The sequence below is a fragment of the Dipteris shenzhenensis genome, chromosome 25 (genome assembly GCF_047967505.1).
Source record: "Dipteris shenzhenensis isolate YYH24624 ecotype China chromosome 25, Dip_SZ_1.0, whole genome shotgun sequence".
NCBI lineage: Eukaryota > Viridiplantae > Streptophyta > Polypodiopsida > Gleicheniales > Dipteridaceae > Dipteris > Dipteris shenzhenensis.
This window is the reverse complement of record NC_141620.1, coordinates 35,190,329-35,215,606: the sequence shown is the minus strand read 5'-3', so window position 1 is coordinate 35,215,606 and position 25,278 is coordinate 35,190,329. Positions and strand designations below refer to the sequence as shown.

The 25,278-nt window shown below is 39.5% G+C and overlaps 1 pseudogene; it reads right to left on the bottom strand.

Moving 5' to 3' along the window:
- The window catches only part of LOC147885805 (pentatricopeptide repeat-containing protein At3g03580-like), a 43,903-nt pseudogene that overhangs the window by 7,435 nt on the left and 11,190 nt on the right, over window positions 1–25,278 (bottom strand).

The following is a 25,278-nucleotide window of genomic DNA, read 5'->3' as shown; positions in this document are numbered from 1 at the left end:
ATGCTATGTTACCAAAAGGTGCACCAAGGGTGCCACAATACTAAAGGGTGAACCAGGGGTGCCACGATATAGGGGTGGTGCATCAGAGATATTTTGGTACAAGAGGTACACCGAGGTGTCCATACAAAAAGGGTTCACCAAACTTAGTGTGGTACAAGGCATGCATTTAACTCTTGCCTTGGCCAAATGAAGCCACCCAAATTTCAAATGCATGTGATTTGAGATAAGGCCCACATGCACACAACTTTGGTCAAGACCAAAGTGTAAGGGAATGGAATCCTAGAGGTCACCTCATGTGGCCATGAATGGGTCCATATTTTATTTTAACCTAGTGATGCATATAGATGAAAAAGCTTCTCAAATCTAGAAGAATGTTTGGGAAGCTTCTTAATTCTAGATTTACAAGCTTATATAAGCCTTATTTATGAGATTCCCAATGGGTTTTCTTGATGTGAAGGACTTCAATGCTTTCCCATTGTAAAGGGATATTCTAAGAGCTATACTAAGCTCGGTAGTGTTCTCTCACCTTTAGGCAGTGCCCTGGCTTGATGGCCTCCTTTGTTGTTAGTATTCCATAATAAAGAGAGGAAGATTACTGCTTTGTGCATACCAAACACAGTATTGTCATATAAATGTGATTGTGTATGGATGAGTAGTAGTGTTATATGATGCCTTAATTCCAAGAATTAATAGCAAAAGAACCATATATTAGTGATAAATATGGTGCATGCAAATTGTCTAAGAATCCATTCAATGGAAGTCAAAGCGAACTGCAGGCCATCGTGTACACTTGATGACACTCACCCTGGCTAGTAGGATGGAGCTGGTAGAATTTTGTTGTAGTGTGCCTCTTCCAGCACTCATTCAAAGGCTGAGTAGCAAAATTAGGCATAGATAACCATTCGGCTATGACCATGATAGGGATTGGAGGGCAAAGCATCAATATTTTGTTGGTGGGACACTTGGCTATGAGTTAGTCCTATTAAAATGTTGTCTCAGCAAGAAGTATATACTTTGTTTGAAAATGGCTTGACATGTGATGCATGCACTTTATGCAAAATGTTAATTCTAGCCTATTTGAGACTATAGAATGTGATTGATATGTTGGAAATATGCTAGAAACATCCTTGCTAGGTGTCATATGAGAGTGGTAGGTGAATACAAAGGTATTCAACTTGACATGTTATGCTTTTGGAGCATGGTCCAACAAGAATGGAAGACTAAGAGCAAGGGAGGAAGGCTACACCCAAAGAACCTAGAATAGTGGCAATAATGTCATAATCTTGAGTGCATAAAGGGCATGAAAAATTCATGAGGATACTCTAGTAGGTAGTATAACATTACAAATCCTTGCTTAAACCATCATACATCCCTTTGTTAAGAAGCTCAAAGACAAAGAAATCTAAGGAGCTTAGGAAGACCAACAAAGAGAGCCCTCTAGAGAACTTTGAGTATTCAAGTGGAGTTCCATTGAAGGGGTAGCACAAGGGGTCAACGGCAAGCTGGAATAAGTTGAAACTTATGCCATGAGACAAGAAAGATATTTTGGAGGATGAAGACCCTTCATCCATATCAAGAGTTTCTATTGGGTATATATCATCAATGGATGTAATGCTTATGAGATTTTGTGAAGTATTTCTCTTGCACTCTACATAAGAACGTACAACGTTGGTTCAAACCAGTTTTTAATAGGCTACTTTTAGGACTGGGAGTAGATGAAGGAAACATTTTAAGGAAATTTTGCAAGGAAATAAATGAAGAGAATTTGAAAAGAAGTTAAATAACCTAAAATAGAAGAATATTGAGTTTGCTTATAATTTTTTTCAAAAATAGACTTCTATTCCTCTTCTATTCAGAAGACACCATTGCAATATTGCCATAAACAAAGAGCCAAAAGGAGTTCTGATGTAGATACTCAATGACCTCATTACTCATGCTTCAGAGTCTATGTAGCACTTCCTTTTGCAATCTGTGGTGAAAAGAGAGCCAAAACAAGAGAGAGATCTTCCTATTCTTGAGAGACCTCCATGGCTTGCAAAATCATCTTTCCAAATCAACTAAAGTCTAAAATGTCTCCCAATGGGGTGCTCTAGAGGGTCTCCAACCTCTAGCACAAATCGAAATTTCCATGTAATTCATGAATGTAAAATCAAAGAAGGGGTGGGATTTGGAATGATCAAGTGCTCCAAATTTGGGCAATTATCAATCAATTTGGCATGGAACTTGATGATAAGACCATGGGTATATGGCTAGTAAGTGGTTCCCAATCGAGAATTTGATCTACAGAAATCCTCAATCCAACAATAACATACAATGAGTTTCTAAACCATGCCATTGCCATGGAGAAAGGCAATCCAAGCAAGGGGAAAAACCAAGAAGAAATCCTAAGACAAGAACAATTAGGACAACCAAGCAAACACTTCCCCACATCCAAGAAGGACTCAGTGAAGCAAATCCAAAGACAACAACAATTAGGAGGATCAAACAAACACTTCCCCAAGTCCAAGAAGGACTCAGTGAAGACCAAGTTGCGAAAGGAACTTCAAGGTTTAAGAATCTAAGAGAATTCTAGATCCAATGAGAAGTTGTGCCATAAGTGCACTCAACTTGGCCATACGGCGACAGTATGTTGAGCTAGATATTGTGACCTACGTGTTAAATCTAACCACCACACCAAATAATGTTGGTGCAAGAACAAAATGATAGTGAAGGTAACCACGTCTAAAAAGAGGACCAAGGGCCTAGATCTAATAATCAGGAAGAGACCGTGACCACTACCAAGATCGAGCACCTTGACAAAGGCTATGAGATCGTGGAAAAGGAAAGGTGAAGCTATTATTCCATGAATAATATCAAATTCAAGTGTAAGTTGTGACAAGAGAACATGAAGCTCCTACAAAGCCACGCCAAAATATGAGATTTGGATACAATGTCCACTGCACAACTCTCCTAATAGTTGAGTCACCACCGATATAAGCACATGTAGTAACCCAATTCAAGTAGCTCTCCTCAAGATACCAAGGGGGGTATGTCAAGTTGAGTTCCCACTGATACAAGCACATGTAGCAACCCAATTCAATTAGCTCCCTCAAGGGACCAAGGGAGGTATGCCAAGGAAGATATACACACTAATTGAAAGGAATGAATAGATGTAAAGATGTGACCATTTCTTCCATCTATTCCATCTCATCTGACTGACCAAGCAAATGCAAAATAGATTTGCATGAAGAGATTTGAAGGGAGAGGCTCCAATGGGAAAATTACCTTAAAAATATCCTGAGTCGAGTCGAGTTAGGAAAGGAACAAGGAACCGAGGAAAACTACTGCCAACCAAGTCTTGAGCCTCTAATTTGCCCAACCAAAACCTCAAGCCTCAATACCTAAAATGTGATCTCCCCAAGATCACCTAATCCAATTGCTTAAATGTTCTCCACCTCCCACTCACCATCTCCACCCCCTCCACCACCGCTTTTTCCTTCAAGCTCCCCCTTAAGAGTTTTAAAAAGGCTCATTCCTCATCAAAAGTTCCAAATCCAACAATATTAGCATTTGAAGGAGATTCTTCAATCACACAAGCTTTTTCTTTTACTTTCTTTGCATGTTCATCATTTTGTTTCTTGTAGCAAAATCTCTCAATGTGACTAGTCTTCTCACAATAATGGCACATCCAATTTTCATCCTTCAAGATCTTTCTCTTCCCATTTACTATAAGCAATCTTTCCAACAAGTTGTAAACACTCTTCCCTGTGTTCTTCATTGAGCGACATAGCCATAGAATCCAAGAAATCAATATCATCATCTAAACGCATTATTCCCACTATATCATTACACTTAGGGGGCAAGCTCTTGGCCTTTTTGTTTTCATCTTTGACTCTAGAGCAAGGTTCATGAAGTTGCTTTAACAAAGCTTGTGTTCAATTAAGAAAATCTCCCAAATTCTCTGATTCTTCCATCTATAGGCTAAACAATGCTTGCTTTTGTGTTGCCTTTGAATGTTTCATACACCTATCAAATATAGACTCCAAGATTGTCTAGCTCTTAGCTGTGGTCTTCCCTACATCATTGTTGTGGAAAAGCTTAGGACCAAGCGCTCTTCCCAAGATGCTAATTGCTTTCTTTTTTAATTGTCCCATGTTGGTATTTTATCTACCTCATGACCACCACTCTTCGGATTTTCCTTAGTTCTTACTACCACACTCTAAAGTCTTTTTTGCATATGTGATATGGATGCTAATAAGAAGGGGTTTTTATTCAACTTTAGAAAAAAAACCTGTTAGTTCATAAGCAAAGAGGGGGGGTTTTATTGGGAGAAAAGTTTTAGTTGAGGGGTTTTTTAAATACCCCTTGAATGCATGTGATACCTAGGATTCTTTATTAGTGCACCTCCCGAGCCCCAAAAGTGCTACCATTTTGCTGATCTCTTTGCCAGCAAAATCTACAAATTCATTAAGTCACCTATAAACTTGAAAATTTAAAATCCTCCTATTTTTGTGCTCCCCTTAAAATCTTTCAAAAAATTGAATTAAAATACCCCTCCTTTTGAATGCATGTGGTACAACAAAATTGTGTGAGGTGAATTCCTTGACAATCACATAACTCTTGGTTAACCTATGCCAACTTGGTGATATATTGCATGATGTTCTAACCACTAGGCTAGTTAAGGACACTCACATTAAGTCCAAGCCAACCCAATTTGGAAATTGACTGGTACATGACCCCAACTAGCTTGCAAATTAAACTTAAATAATTTAATTACTAGTAAACACAATAATTTCAACCAACCACCAGGCTGTTCATCAATTATTTCTATTTTAAAAATGTTCGTTTAGGATAATCACATAACTCATGTTTGACCTGAGGTAACTCGGTGATATATTGCATGATGTTCCAACCACCAACTTGGTCTAGGACACTCACATTAATTCCAAGCCAGCATGGTTTAGAAATTAATTGGTATATGACCCAAACCAGCCTAAAAATTAAACTTAACTAATCTTTAACTACTAGGAAACACAAATTTCAACCATCAGTATGCTCTTCAATGAGACAATAACAATATAGTTTTGTTTCTTTCTCTTGCAAAATATATTGTTGTTCAACTATGTTGGTTAAGGAAATCACATAAATGGTGTTCAACATGATGATATATTGCATGATGTTCCAACTAGACAATCAGATCAAGTCCAAGCCAGCTCACTTTAGAATTTAAACAATTAAATTATTCCAAAAGTCATTCATAGACAAGCATGGGCTGGTGAAATATGTTGTTGGTCAACCGTGATGGTTCAGGACAATCACATAGCTGATGTTTGACCTAAATGAGTAGCAATAGAGGATGACGACATACAAATGAGCTTGTGAAGAAGATACTTCTTGGCCCTCCCTTGAGCCCATCTTTTACTCACATCAAGACATCTAGCCCAACTCGCTTGCTATCACAAGAAGTTTTCTTTGGTCAAGGAAGCATAAAATTAGTATACCAAACTTGCCAGTCATCACAGATCATTCCATGCTTCTAGGAGGCGGGTGCTTACATCTACACAACAAACTTAATGGAGAGAAAGCTCTAAAGTGATACCTGAGCTCACTCTATTTTCATTTGAGAGGACAACCTTGCTGAATCTGCAAGCTTTCTTTGTGGATTCATAGTAACAATGTTTCCGTCCTCAACTTTGGAAATGTACTGATGCAAATGCTGCACAATAGGTCAGTTTAAGTGTCAGATCCCCCTCTCATTATTTTCCTTGTGCCTTTTTGGGAATTGTTTAAATTGATTTATTATTATTAATTAGGTACTTTAATTATGACACTTTCCACATATAGTTTTAGTATTCAAGCCCCCTTCCTAAGTATCCTTGTAATTATTAAGCCAACCCTATATACTTATATTAAAAACCCACTCCGAAAGGTGTGGTCTCTTTTTAATATATAATTACTTAGAAAATAACCCCCTAGTATTAACCTAAACGACTAAACCCCCTAAAAATCACCTCTAAACCTAAGATTTGGTGCCTCAAGATGCCAAGAGGATTAGCACATAGCTCTTGTGTCATTTACTCCATAGTGGGGTAAATAATGGACTTGGTGGAGGAGGACCTTGGACCACCACGCTTGATGCTTATTTGAATGAGAGATTCGCCCGTTGATTACTTGGGAGAGTACTTCTCCCTCCTCAACTTGAGTTTTGGATGTCTTACAGCCCTCACAAGGATCGCGCCAAAAGTAGTCTTGAGAGTGGCTGATTTCAAAACCACACCTCTGATAGTAGAGCTTGAGAAATCGAGATAAGCTGAGGCGTTGGGCATGAGGAGAACTGAGGACCTCACAAGACCTCAAAACACAAAACACAGAGCAAGCTGCATCGGAGGAGAGAAAGCATGATAGGGAGTTCGAATTGCACGCCATGAAGAACAGCCAGGTGTGTCCCTTGTTTCACTCGGCTTCCTATCAATCTACATGGGATCTTCACATGACCTCCCATTTTGTAGTATTTGTTTTGCATACCCGTAGTAGAGACCTCGAGCTTCCTGCGAAAGTGCATGATTTGTTTGGAACCTACTTCAACTACTACTGAGCCTTCTGGATTTCATTCTGTTGACACCATCCGGGCACAAGACCCGCTGCTTTTCATGCAAGCCGTGAAGAGCATGGACTTCGATCTCTCTTGGATAGTTTTGCTCTGCAAGTTAAGCTGGCTGCCAGAGCTGCCAGAGTGGAGGACTTACGCGAGTTTCGAAGCCTGTTTTGCCTTAACAATGACTAGAGCGGGAGATGCAGAAAAACCAGGTATGAAGGGCCGTTGCATTGGATGTTTTTCCACTCATTTCCTCTTTCCTAAGGTCGCAGGCCTCACTCACGACCTTGTCCAACCACTGGCCATTCATGTTATTCAGAACGTATTCCTCCTGCTCTCAGAAACTGGGCATGATTGCGCTAAACCAGAACCTGGCAACTCTACATGGAGGGAGATACGGGTCTTGGAGCGTAGAGACTGACCAAGTCCGCCAATAATCCACTCACTTCTACTCCATTGATTCTACACTCTGCCTCCAAACCTCTACTCTGTTTGATAATTTGCTCTATTTTGCTAGTATCATGTGTGTTTTTTTGCAATAACAAACGTGCCTCGACTCCACACGGTAGCTCCAGGAGAAGATCCAAGTATTGTTGCTCATTTTGGTGTTTGGATGAGCGTACTTGCACTAGCACTTCGTTGTCAGTGCATGAGCTAGAGCAGTCGCTCCCATGGCCATGCCTTTTCACTCAGATGGCTACGTATCTACACTTTGTAGAGAACGAGCTACAATCTTACGGTTGCATACCCTCTGGGAAATGATCGCCTTTTGTTGCCATCCATGTTGTTCCTACTTTTCCCTAGCATTGCGTGCTTGGACTAGCCTTGCAGCGTCTATTGGAATCGCTTCCATCAGAGTTGGAATGACTTGCTTCCATCCTTGGACTCGCAATATGATAGTGCTGCACAGCGTGCCTCAGACTAGAAGCAACGACTCAGACCAACATTTTAGCCGTTTTCCTCTACTCACAGTGTGCCTCAAACTAGAAGCGACTCTAGTTGCATTGAAATTTTCAGTTGTGGTGGCAAAAAGGACACCTGAGCGTTCATCACTGCATTGGGTTCTCTTTGAGACTATTTTGAAGGATCAGCAGGAGGATTATTACGATCAGGAGGGCATGCACGTATCCGCAATTCCTAGATGCTTTATCTTATAGCGAGCCTTACGTTTTTTTAATCCCTAGGATACCTTTAGAAAGCACTGTGATGACCTTGCAAGCATCAAATCGCTGGGATACCTTCTGAAAACACTGCGCACTGTTCTTTCTAGTAGGCATCTATGTTTGAATGCGCAATAGGAAGTAGTTACATTGAGCTTAAGGTCGATTGAGCACTATTTGGTGACTATATGAAGGCTAGATACGGGGATTTTTTGCTCGTAATGCCCCGCTTATGGCATTCCTTGCTTGCAATGTTTTACCTCTTGCTTTCCTCCATTATTTTGAATGTAGAATCAGCTCTGAGTTGATAATACAGAGACAAGAAGGGAAGATACTAATGTCTCCATGTATTTCCTTAGGAATTTACTTAACACTATAGAAAGCACGTTATAGAATTATCAAACTTCTACATTACAAGAGGTAAGAGGTGGGGAGGATTTTTATTTTGGAATACTATTGATTAGATTTAGTGACATTGCAGAAGAAGATGTTGGCAACCTTGAAGAATACACTTGAGAGACTTATGATGAGAGATATAGTACTCTTGACCCCTGTTATGCACAATTACATAATTATATGTGTTTGCAATGACGTTATCCTCTTGGATTCACTATTTGAAATGTAGCTATAGTAATCAAATGGATGTGTCTTTTCTTGAGGATTCTCTCTAGACTCTCTTGCACCCTTAAGCACTTACGTAAATGTGTCTTGATGAAGCAATGGCTACAAGGGCCTTTCAAAGCGTTGACTAAGAATATGGATTAATGGAGATTTAGATACATTGAAATAGTAGGTAACACACATACACACAGACAAATTATGTACATTTTGACCCACTATCTCTTTTTTATCACACAATTTATTAATAAATATGTCAACCATGTAATTTATCGACTTTATTATATCTTGGTAACACTAATAATTGCTAATAGGTCAATGTTGTATTTTGGACTATATTAAATCTCCCTAGCACTTTACCTTCAATTCTCTATCCCCTATTTACTCATAACCTCCCGCCCTCCCAACACCCTCAAATCTTTTCCCCCCCTTAGGTAATGTATTTCTCCCCCCCTAAGAATATTTAAACCCTTGATTCACCAATTTTATTCATGCAAGGCTTTATACCGACATTAATTAAAACCTTATGTTGTTGTGTTTCCCATATTTACACAAAAACTCATAAACACTCTCACACACTCACACATATACATCCCCACTATGCCTTTACACTTGTTGCATATGCTCATTCCACTTGCTCTTGCCCTCCTTTACCCCATTATGCCATTATCCATAGCCCCCATATTCTCGCGACCATCATCCTCCTCCTTACAAGATAATCCTCCCCTTTCATGATAGTTTACGTGACTTCTTGCTCATTTCCTACGTTTTCACTTATGATAGCACACTATCTAATGGTGGTTCATATCGCGATGATTCTTGTTTGCTCATCAGCTCTGTTTAAGATAATGGATAAGATTAAAGTGATACATCATTGTATCATGGACGTTGGATCGTGGCTTGATCCAATGGTGTGGGAAGACTGTCACGATGGCAGACTAGTGCTTGTGGGCATGTGGGAGCGTGCAGGAGCATGCACTCATAGCATTGCTGGAGTGTGGCTGCCCATAACAATGGCATTTTCGTGGATTGAGGGGAGCCCTTAGATGAAATCTTGGATCCAACCATCCACAATTGCTGTGCTACGTGCACCCTTGGATGGGAGTATGGATCCAATAATCCAAAAAAGGCGATACGTGCGAGCCCTTGGATCATGAAAAGATCTACAGTGCACACTTGTAGCCCATAGTCTATCATGATCCATTGGATCAAAATACGATCAATGCTCCAAAAAAGGCATTGTATGCGAGCCACTAGATGAGGATTGAGATCAACGATGGAGAACTAGCACCATCTGCAATGCCATGATGACATATCAAATTCCCCCTTTACCACAAGTGGTCCACAACCTTTTCACCTAGAGATTAAGGAGTTAATCTTTTTCTTAATCTCTCCCTTATGAGGCCCTTTTTGAGCCCATATTTCCCCTAATTCCAATTTATATCATGGATATTGTCCAATATGTTGCTTTTTACTTCTACATTTCTGCCCAACCACAATTTTATTAATGTAGCTGTTGTTTGACTTGAAAGAGCTCAGTGATGTTCTAACCATCGAGCTAGTTTAGGATAATTAGGTTTATAAATTAACTAGTATATGACCCAAATCAATGGAAAATTAAATTTAAATAAGTTAACTACTAGGAAACACAATAATTTCAACCACCGAGTTGGTCATCAATTAGATAATAACAATATATTATTGTTATTTTGAGAAATATATTGCTATTAATTTTTCAACCACACTAGTTTAGGACAATCACATAGCTGGTGTTTGACCTTAACCAACCATGGTTGCTTGATGTTCTAACCATCGAGATGGTTTAGGACAATTGCATTAAGTCTGAGCCATCTCGATGTAGAAATCAAATATTCCAAAACTTAACCATCATAGACAACTGTTGAGCTAGTTTAGGACAATTACATGATGTTCCAACCACCAGGCTGATTTAGGACAATCACATTAAGTCCAAGGTAGCCCAATCTTGAAATTAAATAATTAAACTATTCTAAAACTCAATCACAACCAATCATCGGGCTATGTTGTATCTAGCATGTGTATTATGTGCTCATCCAACTTCTTATGTCCCATCCTCCTTTTGTTGATGTCCTTCTTATTTTAGATCGGGATGATTGTGAATTGCTTTTGCTTTATTTCCAACAACTAGAGCCACATTAGTAGTTTTGATTGACAATATCTTTGACATTGTGCATCTAAGCCATTGCTCCTGTGTATTAGGGGAAACCAACATAGGTAATGTCACCCTCTAGTTGATCTAAGCTCATGTTCTTTTCTCCGATGGTTGCAACCACAACCGCTTTCTGCTACTACTCTACAAGAAATCTTCTTTCTTCTCGATCTTTCTCCCTCCACAAATGTTGCAAAAATGTCTTTTGTTGCCATTTTGATACCGTGCCCTTTCTTTCCTCAACCTGCAATCTATTCCTTGTCCCTTGACAAAGCTTTTCATCTTTCCTATCTCACAGCCTCTATCTGCTTCTCTTGCAATCCATGACCAATTGCATCTTTTCATTGATGACATGGCAACAATCAATGAATCACCAGAATAGAACCTCCAAAACAAAGATGAGCTAGCTCGTGAGGCCAAAAAAAAAAAGAAGATAACTTAACCAAGTCATCCAACCTCAATGTTTTTATGCACCGCTCGATGCTACATGTCCTCTGGGCTGCAAGGGACATCTCGGCATTCAACATCTCAAACCAGTGATCCTTAGGGGGATGGAGGTTTTGGCTACATGTTTAAGGGCAGGATTGATAAATAGGGATTACAATGCAGGTTGCAAGGTAGTGTAGGTTGCGGTGTTCAAGAGAGGTGTGAAAATTCAAAATTGATGGGAGTTGTAAAGTGAGAGAGTTGGTTCATAAGAGCCAACGGGATCCTGTCGGTGCAAATGCAAATGTTGTTCATCCATGGTGTGCTCTTTCATTTTGGTGACGTCTCCACCAATATGTGAAGTGCATCGAAAGACAAAATTAGATCAACTTCTGAGTGCCTCCATCAACGAGGACCCTTCCTTTATTCAAAAAACACTTTCAATTACAACTACCATTGGTGGCATTCACACGTGGACCCTTACACGTGGCTTATAGCCATATACCATAGAGTTGCAAACTTTTTAGTCCTAGCATTTCCCCCCTCTGGCGATACACGTCAGCAAAATTGGATATCCCAAGCAATTGCACTGTGGCCTAAATTGCTTCAAAACACAAATAGACCAAAGGGCATGCTATCGGGCTTGATGCTATGTATGATGAAATGCAATGACCTTTGGCATACTTATCAGCCATACAGCAAGCAAGTGCATAGAAAAAGAACCAATACAAAATTGTAAATAGTATTGGATTTATTAAAAGATCTTTGCACATGCACAAATTGCACATTTCCAAATTCTTCCATTCTAGGGTGAATCTAGATACCAATATCACCAACTATCAATGCTTTAAGATCCCCATGCAGTACTGCCACTAGTTTGGATTCCAAATTTTCAATTTGTTTTGATTTTCAACAAATCAAGAAAAAGTTATGGAGCATGCCCTTGAATGGGTATGCATAATTTTAGCACAACATTTGAGGCCCCTTAAACCATACCTAAGGTTCTCAATTAGGTGTGTCCTTAGGTTGAGGAGAAGCTCACGTAGTGTGCTTTTGAATGATTACTTGGTTGCATGTATGTGCAACGCAAAATTTTGATGTTTTTAAATAAATTGTTATATCCTTTACTCATTCCTCACATGTGACATAGCACTTATAATGCTTTAATGGTCAGGCAATATACTTATATACAAAGAATGCCTAGCTACACCCAAGAAAACAATGACCCAAGTATGCTCTTCCACTAGATCATCATCCTACTCCAAGTTGGACACAACACCATAAAATATATCATCATCAAATGAATACCTCCGCTTATTTCTCCTCTCTCCACTTGTGACAATATCTATCTGTGGCTAGAGACTTTCTTCCCTCTTATAGATCAAACTCATGAATAACTTGAACCTTAGAAAATAAACTCAATGAGAGCCTGCATATCTACATCCATGCTAGTCAATGATAGAACCTTTGGATTATCATCAAGAAAGGTAATGGCAACCTCTTCATCAATGGAAATTGGATCACTTGCTGAACCCTTTCAACCATTTGATATGAAGCTAGGGTCATCCGAGAACACCCTTGGTACTTTCGGCCTTTTTGGTTCTTCCATGATCCTTGAACTACCACTTTACTAATCCCATCATCTTGGCTATGAAGTTCCATCATATCCTCAAGCCCATCAGGGTCTCCCTCCGATGTTCAATGCCCATTTCTCCTCTACTTATAGCCTACAACTAGCTAAATCTCCATCCACAAGGTGAAGCATCATCTTTCTTTTATTTTTTTTTAAAATATGTCTTGGGTCACCATGTTCTTTTGCACCATTAGTTCTTCAGTCATGATTTGTGAGAGCTACACATCCTGAATCACCTCTTCTAGGACTGACTTGAATCCAAATCTATTGTATGGATGTGGATATTCAAGAGGTAGAAAATTTTCATTTGGAATTGTTTTTCAAAATTGACCGTGAATTTCAGAGTCTATTGAGAGCATGTGCCATACATCTAGCTCAATGTGCTTTTTTCTTATTTCCTTAGCCATTCCTTCCTCATCATTATATGCTTCAGTTGTGAACTGCTCATTCTATTTATTTATTTTTGGGCAGAAAAGAAGTTTTATATTACATATTCACAAATGATTTATGCATTTAAGTTTCCCATCTCATTACAGTTGAAGACAAAAAGAAACAACCCACATCCTTGAGTTGAAACATTAGTGAACAATTGAAGATGGCCATATGTATGAAGCAACAGGTACCCAGTGTTCAGCATAGTGAGTCAAAAAAAGATAGGTGTGGTAGAGGAGATCACACCTCACCATGGAGTCCCGAGTTGGAGAAGATCGATCAACTCATACTATTTCCTCTTTGGGGGGGTAGATAGGAGGGAGTTCATGATTTTGCAAGCAAACAGAAATCTCTCTGTAGTTGAAATTCTTAGCATGTTCATTTGCATCTTCCTATATATGAGAGAGGGCCTCATTGTAATTGTGGATCTATTAGTCCAGTAAATGCTTTGCCTACTAGCATGAAACCCATTTCTATTAGTTATCCTCTTAATTTTGAAAAATAGCAACATTTCTTTTAGACCAGCATGACAACACTTCAAAGGCACTGATTTCACTACTTTGAACTGGTAACCATTTCTTGAGATCTAGATGGGCTACAGAGCTTGAGCCCTAAGGATTAGCCAGGAGGAATGTGGAGTTTTGAGGGAGCCACCAAGGAGGATTGCCTTCTAGTTAATTGGTTCCCCAACCTATATCTGGATTAGCTTCCAAACTTTTTTGGCTTCATGGATGTCTTCAATTTGCTGTGAGGGGTGGGTATAGGGAGTAGGTGAGAGCAACCAATCCAACTGAATTCTTTGGGTAAATTGAGCACATGACCTCCTTTCCAAGTGACACCACCTTGCCACATGAGGATCCTGCTCATGACTAGGTCATGGTCCAGGTTAGCAAGCCTGAACTCTCTCCTGATTTCAGGCCATGCTTCCATCTAAAATCCTATTTATGCCAGAGTTGATTCCATGATTGAAGGCCTTTCTTAAAGAGAACACTAGCTTTTGTAAAATCCACATCATTTAGAGGGTACTTCTTGAAAAAAAAGAAACACATATAGAGTCGATGCCCATAAATGCCCCTTTACTAGAAAATACTAACTGGCTCTTGACATGCTCAAAGGTTTTCTAGAGAGATTTCTAGAGCTGACTCCCCTTGGTCTGACAAGGTTATGGGTTGCATAGGGTAAAAAGGGAGGGGCTCTTAGTGGTCTGATGTACTTGGCATTTCTTAGGAGCGTTTGGCCGAATCTGCTTTCACGTGTAGAAAAGCTTTAATCACCTAAGAGGAAGCCAACTTGTAGGAATCCTGTTGGATATCTATGACACCTAAGGCCCCCTTAACCTTAGTTCTAGTGAAATAAGACCACGACTTTGGATATTCTTCTCTTAGTGTCAGTCCCACCCCACAGGAAGTTTTTGCATAGTCTGATGAAATTTTCAAGGCCAGTCTTGGAGGGGCACCTATAGGAAAAGTAGAATATGGACATAGGGTAGAGACAGTGGTTGAGGACAGTCTTTCTACCCACCAAGTTAGATTGAAAACCTCTCCACTTATCAAGTTTGGATCTGAACCTATTTAGAAACCACTCCCACTTGTCTTTCATGAAGACCTCAAAGCCCATTGGAATGGCCAAAAGTGTGACAATAGTGCCCTTGGGGATTTTTTTTCATCCTAGTTGTGCTAGGGTTGGTTGATCTTTATCCTTTATAACTGCATACCCTGTTTTGGAGTGATTTAATTTGGATCCCGAGGCCATGCAAAAAATAGCAATGCAATTGAACGCTGTTGAGACATCTTCAGGTGAATTTCTCAGTGTGAGGTTTGTATCGTCCACAAAATGTTGAGTTACAACCTACATACCCCCTAGGAGATCAATCCCTCTAAGATTTCCTTCCTCTATATGTTCTTGAAAGAGCCATCCTAGCATAGAGCAGAGGGATGATAGGGCATCCATGTCTAATGGATCTTCTTAGAGGGAAAGGTAGGGTCATCTCTTCATTGACATACACTTTGGCTAAGGCATTGGACAGGAGTATCCTAATATGCAAAATAAAGCATTCTCCAAGGCCCATGTTTTCTAGAGATAGAATAAGAAAATCCTAGTTTAGTCTGTCATATGCCTTGTCAAAGTCTATTTTGAGAAAAAAAATGTTCTGATTCATTTCACTGGCATGTTCACATCCTTCCCATAGGTTTATGATGGCTTCCAACAATGGCTTTAATGAAGCCTTTCTGTTTAGGTCGGATCGAGTTGTCCATTTTGCCTTGGATTCTAAGAGCAAGATCCTTTGCTAAAATGTTGTAGCTGCAGTTAAGCATTGTGAGGGGTCTCTAGTTTCTCAGTTGAGCTCTAAGTTGCATTAATTCGCTCGAATTTTTTTTTCGATTCGAAAAAACGCGAGAAATTGCGATTTTCTCGAATTAAAATGAATCCAATGATTTTTCCTAATTTATTCATACGAATAGGTTATTTGTACAAATAAACCTTTATTCATACAAATAACAATATTCGTATGAATAAACATAGTATAAATATGAAACAATTGTTATTTTTGGTATTTGTACGAATACATCTAGCTCTGTATTCTTGAGCCACCTGCTTGCCTGCCTGCCACCTCTTGGTTGCCTACTTGCTACCTCTTGCTTACTTCCATACCTACCAGCTCTCGTCATAGGTACCTTACTGCATCTTATTTTTATTATAGTCTTTCGTTAGTAATCAATGTTTCTCTCTCTCTTGTTTTGTTTAAGACTAGCACTCATCTCTCTTAGGAGAGTTGTGTGTTGCAGTCTTTTTAATTTGTTTAATATTTATTTTGTATTGTATTTAAGTGTGTAGACAGGCTGGCACTCATCTCTCTTGCGAGAGTTGTGTATTGCAGTCTGTTTTTGTCATGTGTTGCAATTTTAATTATAATATAAATAATTATCTTTTACCTGAGACTAGAATCATCTCTCTTAAGAGAGTTGTGTGTTGCAGTCTCAGTTTGTATAAAAATGTTTGTTTGTAGAAACTCTTGGACTGGCACTCATCTCTCTTAAGAGAATTGTGTGTTACAGTCCAAGCTTAGTGATGTTTTCATAGATGCTTATTCTGGCACTCATCTCTCCCTTGAGAGTTGTGTGTTACAGTCTAAGTTTAGAGATGTTTTCAAGTACTTAGTCTGGCACTCAACTGTCCCTTGATAGTTGTGTGTTGCAGTCTAAGTTAGATATCATGCGACGTTGTCTTAGACACTTAGTCTGGCACTCAATTGTCCCTGGATAGTTGTGTGTTGCAGCCTAAGTTAGAAATCATGCAATGTGCTTTTAGACACTTAGTCTGCTGTCCCTTGATAATTGTGTGTTGCAATTGAATCCTAGTGTAAGATGGTGAAGTCCATGATTAGGTTATACCTAGGTCATTTTTTGTGTTTTGATTTTCTATAATATGTTACATGATTTGAGGCTTGAGCTTGAGTTGAGAGGTTATACCTAAGTAATTTCTTAGACTGCTTGCATTGATTTTCTTATTGCACCTGGCACTGAATTCTTTTTGAATTCTGTGTTGCAGCTTACTGCATATGAGATGGCTCACGCAGGTGAGAAGAGGAAGTGTCAACAACCTGATCTCACAAAGTCTCAGAGGAAGGTGCTGAAAAACGAGAATGTACACTTCTTAATGAATGTCAATCAGGACATCATTGAGACAGCTTTCCAAATGGTGAAAGTGGTGTACAAAATTTGGTGAGGACAATGGCAGAGCGTGGAGGGAGGACCTTCCGTGATCGATTTCCAGATGTTTTCATAGTAGAGTCTATAGACCAGTATTTGTACCACTTAGTGATGGAGGGCCGATGATGGCTCGGTCAAATAGATCGAGACATAAACTCATGTGACACAAAGTGGGAGGGTCCTGCTGTAGATGCCAGGGTCACGTACATCAAGAATGCGTGGCGAGGTTACAAAGGCAAAGGAGCTGCCTCGACCTCCCTTCCATCAATTTGCCCACATCCCCAAGCACAGCCGTAACCACAAGCATCAATGCACCCACGCCCCTAGTCAGATGCTGCATTACATCCACCACAACCGCAAGCACCAATGCACCCACGTCCCCAGTCATATGTCGCATTCCACCCAATGCAGCTGCAAGCACCATTGCAGCCATGCCATGCGTATGCACCAGTGCATCCACCACAACATGTCGAACCTCGTATCCCTTTTTTCCAAGATCTTTCATACCTAGAAGTTCCTCCTCCTTTTTCACATCTCCAACCACATGCACGATCACATTTCACCACATCTTTTGTGCCTCCATTTGTGCCTCCTACCGCATGCGCAGACCAACTTTCATCTCCCGTATTTTCACCTGCACCACAAATGCACAATCTATCTTACATTCCCATCTCTTTCATTCTCGCCTGCACAAGCACCATGCACATCACATGGCTTGCGTGATCATGTAGAAGTGCCAAGACCAATGCGGCCCATACTACTTCAACGACGAAACATCCGATTCACGCCTAGTGCAGCTGTGGGCACAGGCACGAAAGGAACAGTCAACATGTGTAATATTCTTGTTGCTCCCTTTGAAAGGGACAAGATTTATGCATGTAAGGTGCTGAGGATTTCTATGTCTATTGATGCATTGAAGGCCAGCGCATTAGAAGAAGCCACATGCTTGGGTGATGTCGTACATCCGGGCATCATCCGAGCAATAGGTCTAGTCCATGACAATAACCCAATGATACTATTTCCGTTCTGGAATGGAAATCATTTGGAAAGATGGCTAACCTACCATCGGACATGATGGAAAGCGACCATCTTCGGTGTTTCACAGAGATGATGCGGAAATGCCTGCTAGAGCTCCACGGGTCTGTTAGCATGTATTTGATATTTTAAGTGCACTAGTTCGCACTATTCATTACATGCACCAACACAATGTCCTGCATAATGATTTGCATGCGCAAAACATTATGCTACACTTCTCGGAGTCATCCGAGGAGGTGTATCTGGGCATTTGTGATTGAGGAATGATGACCCCATGCAGTACTAGAAAGCACTATCCCGCATTACTTAGTGACAATGCCAACATTGTGCGAAGCTCCATTGCTAGGTTTCGTCACGTTGCTCCAGAGTGCCTTTGCACCAATCCCCCACCTTTCGATGTTGCACAGGATGTGTACGCCATGTCTCATCACATCCTGAAAATCTTGGACATTTGTGCACCATCGCCAAGTATGGGGCCCGCAGAAGCTCTAATCGGGCGTTTACGACGATTTACGGTTCAGGGAAAGTCAACCGAACCGAATAGACGTCCAAGTACTGCAGATTTTTATGGAATTTTTGACATTGCTCCGAGATGTGGTATACAACTCAGTCCAAACCAAGGACTTAGACCAGCTAATGACTGAGTCTTTCTTAGACGCCAAGATGTAACATGAGTGACTGATCATGGAACTTGTAACATTTTTAGTTTTATATATCATCCAAGTTTGGATCCACTCCATTGTTCGAATAGTTTGTATATTTACAGTGACATGGTAAATGATGCGATAAGTAATGTTTAAATATTGTTTGTATAAGTAAATGATGCGATAAAAATGATGATCCAATTGTCAAATATGATAAATGATGCAATAATTAATGTTTAAATATTATTTGTATAACTAAATGTTGCGATTAAAATGATGGTCCAATTTTAAAATATGATAAATGATGCGACAATAAATATTTAAATATTATTTGTATAGGTTTAATATTATTTAATTATTTAATATTGTTTAGATATTGAATATTATTTGTGGTTACACAATAATTTTATCTTGTTGTCATTTTTTAGGCTAAGTATGAGCATGGAGGGAGATAACTTAGAGAACATTCTCCCACAAGATCCTCCCCAACCAGAGCAACCTCCAGTCCAAGAGGGCCCACAAGGTGCTTTTGTGCCTCAAGAGGCTGATTTAGCAGACCAGCTAAATCATGCCGAGGCTCAGGCTATCTTACAAGTGCAAAGAGAGATGCTGGACAAAGAGGGACTAGGTATTTTTGATGCTGGTCCAGTGGATGACGATACCATGCAAGGAGATCCGGTCTCTCTTCGACAAGTACAGAGACTATGCCAAGTAGGTGCAATAGTCGTCTTAATAGCATCAAGATTCCAACGATCTCCAAAAGAGCCTTCACGATTCGTATATCTCACTCGTTGCTGGTAGGCCAGTTTTCCTTGATCTCCAGGAAGTAACTTTTTACCAACCTCTCGAAAGTTACTTATGACTTCAGGATTCTGTGATTGAGCATGCATTTAATATTATGGATGTACTGCAAACGTAGCTCCATGCAAAGAGGTGTGCATTTGCTTCCATCTCTTATCGGCCAAATATACCACTTGTTGCTTCTCCCTAAGAGCAAAGCACACAAATTCTTTAGCTTGTTGTATTGCTTCTGACATCTTCCAATACACTTTACCCATAACAAAGGCATCAGCATCAACCATCCTCAATACTGTTACAAATGGTTCTACACCTTCTTTTATTCTTTCAACATTTTTCCAGAATAGAGATGATTATACAAGATGTACACATTTAGAGCCTGGTATTGCGTATTGCATCTTTTTTTCTAGCCAATTTGCCCATCGTCTATCAACAATAGTCTCGACTAAAGCTTGACGCACTTCCAACAATCTAGCAAGAACTAGAAAAGAAGTGGCAAATCTAGTTTGACAAAATTGCCTGAGTTGCTTCACAGAGTGCTCTCTAAATACTACATGCAAGTATTGATGACTCTTTATAAAACTCGCTACGACGTTAGCATCTTGCACTACTGGTTGCACAAATGGTAATTGTCCAATATCCTTCAGCAATAAGTTGAGAGTATGAGTGCCACATGGCACCCATGTCAAAGTGGGATACTTTTCCATGACCATCTCACCTACGGTCTTGTAATTCGATGCATTATCTGTTACTAATGCAATAACATTCTCACTGCCACCAACTTTGCGGATTGCTCTTTCGTATATTTTTACAATATATGCCGAAGTTTTTTCTTTTAGAGACATCAATACTCTCCAAAAACATAGTTCCCTTGGGAGTAATCACATAACATTTATCAAGGGTCTGGCCTGCTTGCTAGTCCATCCATCAAATGCAAGAGTGCACCCATATATAGGAATAAAGTCCAATATCTTTTTTCTCAAGCAATCTGCCACAGTTTGTTCGACACTATCAAGATGATCGGTACGCATTTTATTATAATCTGGCAAAATAAATCTTGGTCTAGGACATGATTTCAAGGCATTACGAAACGTGTCATCTCTCATGACATTGAATGGTACACCATTTTTAACAAATGCTTCTGTCCATCTTAAGTGCTCTTCATGCACTTGTTGTTAAAGAAATCCATCCTCCATAGAAGATTGTTCTCCCTTTTTTCTCTTTTTTACATGACAGACATTAGTCACATCAAAACTCACCTGCGACCTGCTTGCTAGCATATCTACATCACCCTCATGTATGGATACACTCCTCGCAATTATTGGTGCTTCTCCTTCAACTGTCTCATCAACCTCAGTGCTCACATCTTGTTGATTTGCACAATTTCTTATTAGGGTCGGATTAACCACTTTCTTCACTTTCTCTAAATATGATTTGCATAATAGAAGCACATCAATCGGAGTGCATGTGCAAGCTCCAACGTCACTGTCTATTCCGAGAAAATGTTGCTTGATGCGAGTAGAACCACCTATGAATTTGTGTCCACAATACTGTAAGAAAGAGACCGAGGCATATACTTTTCGTATCTTCGTCACGTATGACCAAATCTTGCCGTGCACCATGCTTTTGAGGTTGCCAAAAACAAAATGCAAAAAAAACTAATTTGAGTAAACAATAGAAATATATTGCAACACATTTTATAAAAAACAACACATGCTCACATGAGATCTAAGAAACTCAACAAGGAGATCTTAGAACTCCCACAAACAAATTTCATAAACACAAAAACAAGCCCATTTATCACAAGAGATCTAAGGAACTCACCAAAGAGATCCTAAAACTCCCACGTACAAAAATCTATTCACATGAGATCTAAGAAACTCAACAAGGAGATCTTAGAACTCCCACAAACAAATTTCATAGACACAAAAACAAGCTCATTTATCACAAGAGATCTAAGGAACTCACCAAAGAGATCCTAGAACTCCCACGTACAAAAATCTATTCACATGAGATCTAAGAAACTCAACAAGGAGATCTTAGAACTCCCAAAAGAAATTTTCATAAACACAAAAACAAACATATTTCTCACAAGAGATCTAAGGAACTCAACAAGGAGATCCTCTACTCTCACAAAAAAATTTCTCTCACAAGAGATCTAAGGAACTCAACAAGGAGATCCTAGAACTCCCACAAACAAATTTCAACACATAAATATCTAAATTTTTTTTATCACAAGAGATTGAAGGAATTCAATAAAGAGAACCTACAACTCCCACAAACAAATTTCAAACACATAAATATTTTTATCACAAGAGATCGAAGGTACTCAATAAAGAGAACCTAGAACTCCAACAAACAAAAGAAAATACCAAAACCAAAATCCAAACAAGAGATCTCAGGAACTCAGAATGAGATCCTAAAGCTCCCTAACAAAAATCTATCTTATTTTGGACCTTCTAGATTGCTTTCACAACCTTAAAGATCGTTCTCCTTCTTTTCCTTTTGAGATCTCTTATGCTCGACTGAGGAACCAAGCGTGAGATAAGAAAAATTGGCAAACAATGAGATTATATGCAAAATCGAAGGAATGTATTCATCCTAATACAAGTTTATTCGTACGAATACTTATTTGTACGAATATGTGGTGATGATGTGGTGATTTATATAAAAAACGTGACGTGTCACCGTTTTTTTAATCGATTTTTTCTTCCATTCGAATCATTTGAACGATTTTCTCGATTTTTTCGAATCACGAATTCGAATTTTTCTACTAAGGTTGAGCTTTATCGCCTTCCTTGGGGATTAGCTTAATGATTCCTCCATTCAAATAGTCCAGGAGGGATCCATGGGCAAGACTCTCATTTCAAACTTTAAGGAGACAAGGACCGACTATATCCAAGAAACGTTTGTAAAACTCAGATGGAGGCTCATCCTCCCTAGGTGTCTTGCCCTCAGTATGTCAAAGGCTGCATCTTTTAGTTCTTGGAGAGATAAGTCCTTGTCAAGTTACACTCTGTCATACCCTATCCCTATCACTTTTCTTGCCCTGCTGCACTGCCTTCTCACTTCTATAGTGATGTCAGTGTCATTGTCTACTTTGCTAAGTATGTCCTAAAAATGGAGCCTTATGTACTACAAGTATTCCTTGGTGATGTAGTTAGGAGGTCATTGCCTTTGTTGAGAAGGGGGAAATCTTCATGGGTTTTCTTCCTCCTAATAAGTTTGAACTTTTCTTTAGTCGTTTTGAATTTTTTTGCTGCTCACCAATATATGCAGTAGACCTGTGAATCATTTAATTTGATTTGCTCCTGTAGCCTCAATTCTTTTCTCTTAGTAACCAGTTTGTCTTGAGATCTAGCCTTCTTTTCTAGGTCCTCAACAGTCCTTTTGATGTTTTCCATTCTTCTGGCATGTATGATTGCTCTTTTTCCCTTGCCTTTTTAAGCATTTCTTGGGTGTTTTTGATGGCAGCCTGCCAAGCCTCTTTAGTTGAAGAGCCGAAAGAAAAAGCATGCCCCCATACTTGCGTTATCTCTTGTTGGATAGACTTGAGAGAAAAGAGTTTGGCGTCTCAAGATGGGGTCTTTCTACCTTTGCCAAAGTCAAGTGTTGTTAAAATAGGTTTGTGGTCCGAGAGAGCTAGCATACAAAAAGTTGTAGTCTTGGAGAAGATTGTTTGTGAGAGCAGGCTTTGTGTGACGTACACCCTGTCGAATCTTGCTTCTCTTCTAGCCTCCCCATTTTGATGGTTATTCCAAGTGAAGACTCCTAGGATACCTGAGTCTACTAGTTGGAGATTTTCCTTCAGCTCCTCCCAAGCTAAGAGCTCAGCCCCTCCTGCTCATTCTCTTTATGCCATGTAACATTGCTAACACGTGGGATGTAGACAAACTTCTATTCCCATTCAGTTACGTTATGCTCCACTTGAATAACCTATGCTAATTGGTTTGCATTATGCTCCACTTGAACAACCTATGCTAATTGATTTTCTATTGCACCACAAGATTCTTTCTTTACTGAGTTGGAAAACTATAGGTTCTTCTAACCTCATCTCTGTTGTTGCCTACAAAGTACTAGCCATCATGGCTTGTGACATAGAGTCCATATAAATCAGCATCACAATCTTCAAACTCACTATCGAGTCATACTGTGCCATCAACAAGTCATGAGTTGGTACTTGCAAGTCGTCAATCTTTAGATTCTTGAAGTTCCTTTTGCAATTTGGTCATAATAGATCCCTTCTTGGACTTGGGGATGTCTTTGGTTTGTCTTCATCACTAATTCCCATGAGGTTCTTCTTGGTTCTTCCCTTGGTTGGATTGCCTTTCTCCATGGAAATGGCATAGTTTAGCATCTCATCGTATGTTCTTGTTGGATTTTGAGGATTTTTATAGATCAGATATACAATGGGGAACCACACAACCACAAAATTCCCATGGTCTTGTTATCAAGTTCCATGCTTAATTGATTGATAATTGCCCACGTTTGGAGCACTTGATCATTCCAAGTCCACCCCTTCTTTGATTTCACATTCATCAATCACTTGACAATTTAAATTCGTGCTAAGGTTGGAGACCCTTTAGAGAACCCCATTGGGAGAGGTTCCAGATTTCTATTGATTTTAAAAGACGTTTTTGTAGTAGATATCTCAGGAATAGGGACATTTCTCTTCTTTTGGCTCCCTATTCATGATGGGATTGCAAAAGGTAGTGGTCAATAAACTCTGAAGCATGTGACAATTGAGGACATTAAGGATCTTTATCAAAAGTGTATTATTTTGGCTCTCTATTCATGGTACAATCACAGGGGTCTCTTTCGAATAGAATTATATATATATTTTAAAGAATAAGAAAACTCTATTTTATGTTATTCAATTTGTTCTTACATTCTCTTCATTTATTTCCTAGTGAAATTCCCTATAAAATCTTCTACTCCTAGTCCTACAAGTAGCATATTGAAAATTGGTTGAACCAACATTGTATGGCCTTATGTAGAGTACAAGGGAAACATTTCATGAATTGGGACACATTGATGACATGTACCCAATAGAAACTCTAGATATGGTTGAAGGGGTCTTCATCCTCCAAACCTTATCTTTCTTGTCTCGTGGGCAGAAAGTTGCATCTTGGTGCTATAGGGGTTCAGCCCACATTCCCTTGCTTGAAGATGTCCATTTCTCGAGAAAATTTTCTTGAGCAAATTCATCTTCGAGCAATGAGGGCCACTACTGTGGATGATAGTAGCTAACACATTACTTAAAATTGAGCTCTATAGTTGAATGGAAAATGTTAAATGCAATACTCCAAATTCTAGAACTTTGCTTGAAATTACATTTAACAATTGAATAGCCTTGTTAGATGAGAATGCAAGTCATTTGCTATTGATGGTAGTGGTCAATACATTGCTTACAGCTATGCTCGACAATGGTATGGCAATACGAAATGCAAACTCAAATATTTCAAAGTTCATCTAATGATGGAAAATGCATTTACATTTAAATACTAGAGTAGTTTAATGCCTAACTTCGAATGTAAGAATTGTGCTTGGAAATTGAATGCTAGTAGGTTGATGTTGAGGCTTTGTAAGCATGTTTGAAACCCCCACCATTATGTTTGACCTCTCAAAAATGGTCGTAGACCCCCAATGAGTGCCCCAAAATGGTTGCAGACAACCAATGTGGGTGACCCCAAAACCTTTTTTGTGTCCAAAAAGGATACATTTAAAAACAATTTGGAGCCAGTGAATGTTGGTTCTCTCGATTTCTGTGAAGCATGGAGGAGAGGGAAGGGCCATTAGGCGCTGTCTGTGTGAGATCTTTGTCAAATGAGCGAGTCTGAGGGGACGGGCCAAGCGGGTGAGAGTAGAGAGCTCTGACAAGAAAGGCCCCCAAGAATCAGAGACGGGGAGAAACCTAGGCAAGCTTCACGGAGGCTTTATGCCGCTGCATGAGCAGGAACTTCAGGAGTTTGTTAAACTAGAACTTGCATGGCACTACACGGAGGCTGAACGAAAAGGCCTTCTAGTGAGCGGGAAGGAACATGCTGCAGTTTGTCCGGT